The 6328-nt window shown below is 39.6% G+C and overlaps 1 non-coding gene across 1 annotated transcript; it reads right to left on the bottom strand.

The window, feature by feature from the left end:
* Window positions 1-3498: 3498 nt before the first annotated feature.
* Window positions 3499-3571, bottom strand: TRNAV-AAC (transfer RNA valine (anticodon AAC)). Its single transcript has one exon. It is a non-coding gene; the product is annotated as a tRNA-Val (tRNA).
* Window positions 3572-6328: the final 2757 nt, after the last annotated feature.

Below are 6328 nucleotides of genomic sequence, written 5' to 3'. Positions count from 1 at the left end.
CATAACGTTGAACAATGTTCTTCAATTCTATCTTCACTATTAACTAATTTATAAGAAGATGTTTTGTAATTCATAGTTATGTTTTGCTGCTGCTCTATGGTTAACTAATAAAATTAACCCCTTCCCGCTACAGGATGTAACGGTAATGTCTTGTTCAATTTTAGGCAGGGAGTTACGGCAAGTCACAGATCCCTGTGTCATGACCAAGAACAATGATGAGTGGTTACTGGCAGATAAATGGCTTCCGCACACCATCCAATAAAGAAGCTGGGATGCAATGGTCGCATCCCCTTTCTATGTCTCCCTGAAACCTCATTGACATCATCCCTGTGACTTGTTCCTGAAAGACATAGAGAGGTTAGGTGCCCGACAGGAGCTATTGCTAAGATATACAGGAGGCGTATGGAAATGATTGTTAAATCATATATGAAGGTGGATAGGTAGATGGTGTTGCAATGACATTAAAAGTTCCTGTTGATACAACTATTTACAAGATGTTATATCAATTTTACATCTCACATGTCCTATATAAAAGGGGATCTAACACTTGTTTCTGCCAGGTTTCGAACCGGGGACCTTTTGCATGTTAGGCGAATGTGATAACCACTACACTACAGAAACACCAGCTGTGAGCTTTCTTGACCTCTGCCACTGTAATAGAGAGGGACCCTTACTGACATTTAATGATCTGTATCTGGACTCAAATTGATAAAAGGTTTTGATTATTTACACTGACTGTCTGAGGGTGTTATCCTACACACATCGAGGTATCCAGGGTCCCCATTTCCTAGTACTTCATTAGGGATCCATCTTGGATGGTTGGTCACTTAGTAAAATCAGAATCCAGAGATAGTCCTTTCCCAGCTTGAGTCTCATTATACCACATAGGTGTAGTATGATTGAATTCTGGTATAATTTCCTAAATTATGGGGTGCCGTTCATTCTGTGTGACATTCAGACATTTTTGTATGTGTCTCACAGTGATTAAAGTGGTTTCCTCACGCTTAGGAGAAGGACAGGGAATATTGTGGTATTTCGTTTTCATAATTTTTTGATCTTTTCATTTGTTTTTTGTTTCATTTAAGTTTTACTCTTTTATTATTCTGTTGTAGACCTAATATAGTTACAAGATCAAATTTACTATTGATGTATTGGTGTTAAGGAAGATCTGATCTCAACCTGAACACCCATAGTTGACACTACAGTCAACTAGCTATCTCCCATCACTATATGCGGAAGTGCACAGACACTTATACATTTTGAACACAGCACTCCCATTGAGTGACTAGGAGTAAAATAGCCATATGAATCAGTTCTTGCCCACTCATTGGAGCCTTTGGCTGTCAGTGCAACCTCTAAGTCGTCTCATAGCAATATGGCTGGTTTGACAACATAGAAAGACAGTGGTGAGGAAGTGTTGATTATGAGACTGACGCGCTACATACTGTGCTAACGAGGCCGCTTCACTGTATGCACATAACGTTGAACAATGTTCTTCAATTCTATCTTCACTATTAACTAATTTATAAGAAGATGTTTTGTAATTCATAGTTATGTTTTGCTGCTGCTCTATGGTTAACTAATAAAATTAACCCCTTCCCGCTACAGGATGTAACGGTAATGTCTTGTTCAATTTTAGGCAGGGAGTTACGGCAAGTCACAGATCCCTGTGTCATGACCAAGAACAATGATGAGTGGTTCCTGGCCGATAAATGGCTTCCGCACACCATTCAATAAAGAAGCTGGGATGCAATGGTCGCATCCCCTTTCTATGTCTCCCTGAAACCTCATTGACATCATCCCTGTGACTTGTTCCTGAAAGACATAGAGAGGTTAGGTGCCCGACAGGAGCTATTGCTAAGATATACAGGAGGCGTATGGAAATGATTGTTAAATCATATATGAAGGTGAATAAGTAGATGGTGTTGCAATGACATTAAAAGTTCCTGTTGATACAACTATTTACAAGATGTTATATCAATTTTACATCTCACATGTCCTATATAAAAGGTGATTTAACGCTTGTTTCTGCCCGGTTTCGAACCGGGGACCTTGCGCGTGTTGGGTGAATGTGATAACCACTACACTACAGAAACACCAACTGTGAGCTTTGTTGACCTCTGCCACTGTAATAGAGAGGGATCCTTACTGACATTTAATGATCTGTATCTGGACTCAAATTGATAAAAGGATTTGATTATTTACACTGACTGGCTGAGGGTGTTATCCTACACACATCGAGGTATCCAGGGTCCCCATTTCCTAGTACTTCATTAGGGGTCCATCTTGGATGGTTGGTCACTTAGTAAAATCAGAATGCAGAGATAATCCTTTCCCACCTTGTGTCTCATTATACCACATAGGTGTAGTATAATTGAATTCTGGTATAATTTCCTAAAAAATGGGGTGCCGTTCATTCTGTGTGACATTTAGACATTTTTATATGTGTCTCACAGTGATTAAAGTGGTTTCCTCACGCTGGGGAGAAGGACAGGGAATATTGTCGTATTTCGTTTTCATAATCTTTTGATCTTTTCATTTGTTTTTTGTTTCATTTAAGTTTTACTCTTTTATTATTCCGTTGTAGACCTAGTATAGTTACAAGATCAAATTTACTATTGATGTATTGGTGTTAAGGAAGATCTGATCTCAACCTGAACACCCATAGTTGACACTACAGTCAACTAGCTATCTCCCATCACTATATGCGGAAGTGCACAGACACTTATACATTTTGAACACAGCACTCCCATTGAGTGACTAGGAGGGAAATAGCCATATGAATCAGTTCTTGCCCACTCATTGGAGCCTTTGGCTGTCAGTGCAACCTCTAAGTCGTCTCATAGCAATATGGCTGGTTTGACAAAATAGAAAGACAGTGGTGAGGAAGTGTTGATTATGAGACTGACGCGCTACCTACTGTGCTAACGAGGCCGCTTCAGTGTATGCACATAACGTTGAACAATGTTCTTCAATTCTATCTTCACTATTAACTAATTTATAAGAAGATGTTTTGTAATTCATAGTTATGTTTTGCTGCTGCTCTATGGTTAACTAATAAAATTAACCCCTTCCCGCTACAGGATGTAACGGTAATGTCTTGTTCAATTTTAGGCAGGGAGTTACGGCAAGTCACAGATCCCTGTGTCATGACCAAGAACAATGATGAGTGGTTCCTGGCAGATAAATGGCTTCCGCACACCATCCAATAAAGAAGCTGGGATGCAATGGTCGCATCCCCTTTCTATGTCTCCCTGAAACCTCATTGACATCATCCCTGTGACTTGTTCCTGAAAGACATAGAGAGGTTAGGTGCCCGACAGGAGCTATTGCTAAGATATACAGGAGGCGTATGGAAATGATTGTTAAATCATATATGAAGGTGGATAGGTAGATGGTGTTGCAATGACATTAAAAGTTCCTGTTGATACAACTATTTACAAGATGTTATATCAATTTTACATCTCACATGTCCTATATAAAAGGAGATCAAACGCTTGTTTCTGCCCGGTTTCGAACCGTTGACCTTTCGCGTGTTAGGCGAATGTGATAACCACTACACTACAGAAACACCAGCTGTGAGCTTTGTTGACCTCTGCCACTGTAATAGAGAGGGATCCTTACTGACATTTAATGATCTGTATCTGGACTCAAATTGATAAAAGGATTTGATTATTTACACTGACTGTCTGAGGGTGTTATCCTACACACATCGAGGTATCCAGGGTCCCCATTTCCTAGTACTTCATTAGGGGTCCATCTTGGATGGTTGGTCACTTAGTAAAATCAGAATCCAGAGATAGTCCTTTCCCACCTTGTGTCTCATTATACCACATAGGTGTAGTATGATTGAATTCTGGTATAATTTCCTAAATTATGGGGTGCCGTTCATTCTGTGTGACATTCAGACATTTTTGTATGTGTCTCACAGTGATTAAAGTGGTTTCCTCACGCTGGGGAGAAGGACAGGGAATATTGTCGTATTTCGTTTTCATAATTTTTTGATCTTTTCATTTGTTTTTTGTTTCATTTAAGTTTTACTCTTTTATTATTCTGTTGTAGACCTAATATAGTTACAAGATCAAATTTACTATTGATGTATTGGTGTTAAGGAAGATCTGATCTCAACCTGAACACCCATAGTTGACACTACAGTCAACTAGCTATCTCCCATCACTATATGCGGAAGTGCACAGACACTTATACATTTTGAACACAGCACTCCCATTGAGTGACTAGGAGGGAAATAGCCATATGAATCAGTTCTTGCCCACTCATTGGAGCCTTTGGCTGTCAGTGCAACCTCTAAGTTGTCTCATAGCAATATGGCTGGTTTGACAACATAGAAAGACAGTGGTGAGGAAGTGTTGATTATGAGACTGACGCGCTACATACTGTGCTAACGAGGCCGCTTCACTGTATGCACATAACGTTGAACAATGTTCTTCAATTCTATCTTCACTATTAACTAATTTATAAGAAGATGTTTTGTAATTCATAGTTATGTTTTGCTGCTGCTCTATGGTTAACTAATAAAATTAACCCCTTCCCGCTACAGGATGTAACGGTAATGTCTTGTTCAATTTTAGGCAGGGAGTTACGGCAAGTCACAGATCCCTGTGTCATGACCAAGAACAATGATGAGTGGTTCCTGGCAGATAAATCTCTTCCGCACACCATTCAATATAGAAGCTGGGATGCAATAATCGCATCCCCTTTCTATGTCTCCCTGAAACCTCATTGACATCATCCCTGTGACTTGTTCCTGAAAGACATAGAGAGGTTAGGTGCCCGACAGGAGCTATTGCTAAGATATACAGGAGGCGCATGGAAATTATTGTTGAATCATATATGAAGGTGGATAGGTAGATGGTGTTGCAAAGACATTAAAATTTCCTGTTGATACAACTATTTACAAGATGTTATATCAATTTTACATCTCACATGTCCTATATAAAAGGAGAACTAATGCTTGTTTCTGCCCTGTATCGAACCACGGACTTTTCACGTGTTAGGTGAATGTGATAACCTTTACACTACAGAAACACAAGCTGTGAGCTTTGTTGACCTCTGCCACTGTAATAGAGACTGATACTTACTGACATTTAATCATCTGTATCTGGACTCAAATTGATAAAAGGATTTGATTATTTACACTGACTGTCTGAGGGTGTTATCCTACACACATCGAGGTATCCAGGGTCCCCAATCCCTAGTACTTCATTAGGGGTCCATCTTGGATGGGTGGTCACTTAGTAAAATCAGAATCCAGAGATAGTCCTTTCCCAGCTTGTGTCTCATTACACCACATAGGTGTAGTATGATTGAATGCTGGTATAATTTCCTAAATTATGGGCGGTGCCGTTCATTCTGTGTGACATTCAGACATTTTTGTATGTGTCTCACAGTGATTAAAGTGGTTTCCTCAAGTTGGGGAGAAGGACAGGGAATAGTGTCGTATTTCGTTTTGATCATTTTTTATCTTTAAATTTGTTTTTTGTTTGATCTAAGTTTTACTTTTTTATTATTACGTTGGAGGCCTTGTTTAGTTACAAGATCAATTTTACTTTTGATGTATTGGTGTTAGGTAAGATCTGATCTCAACTAAACCTCCTCTGCACTATAAGTAGATCCCTACGTATGAAGGAATACACTACAGTCAACTAGCTGTCTCCCTTCACTTTATGCAGAAGTGCCCAGACACTTACACATTTTGAACACAGCACTCCCATTGAGCATCAGGTTTAGGTGATTAGGAGGACAATAGCCATATGAATCAGTTTTTGCCCACTCATTGGACCATTGGGCTGCCATTGCAACCTCGTCTCATAGCAATATGGCTGGTTTTACAACATAGAAAGAAAGTAAGTGGTGACGATGAGTTGATAAGAGAGGGGTGAGAAAAAGACAGGGTGCCCCATGTGAGGGTCAAACTCACAACCTTCAGATTATGAGACTGATGGGCTACCTACTGCGTAAACAAGGCAGCTACACTGCATGCAATTAACGTTGAATAATGTTCAGTAATTCTATCTTTACTAGTAACTAATTAACAAGAAGATGCTTTGTAAATCATAGTTATATTTTGCTGCTGCTCTATGGTTAAATAATAAAATTAACCCCTTCACGTTACAGGATGTAACTGTAATGTCTCGTTCAATTTTAGGCAGGGAGTTACGGCAAGTCACAGATCCCTGTGTCATGGCCAAGAACAATGATGAGTGGTTCCTGATAGATAAATCGCTACCGCACAGCATTTCATATAGAAGCTGGGAAGCAATGCCCCCTTCCCCTTTCTATCTCTCCATGAAACCTCATTGACATCATC

This window comes from Mixophyes fleayi (assembly GCF_038048845.1).
Source record: "Mixophyes fleayi isolate aMixFle1 chromosome 4 unlocalized genomic scaffold, aMixFle1.hap1 SUPER_4_unloc_5, whole genome shotgun sequence".
NCBI lineage: Eukaryota > Metazoa > Chordata > Amphibia > Anura > Limnodynastidae > Mixophyes > Mixophyes fleayi.
This window is presented reverse-complemented; position numbering and strand designations above follow the sequence as displayed.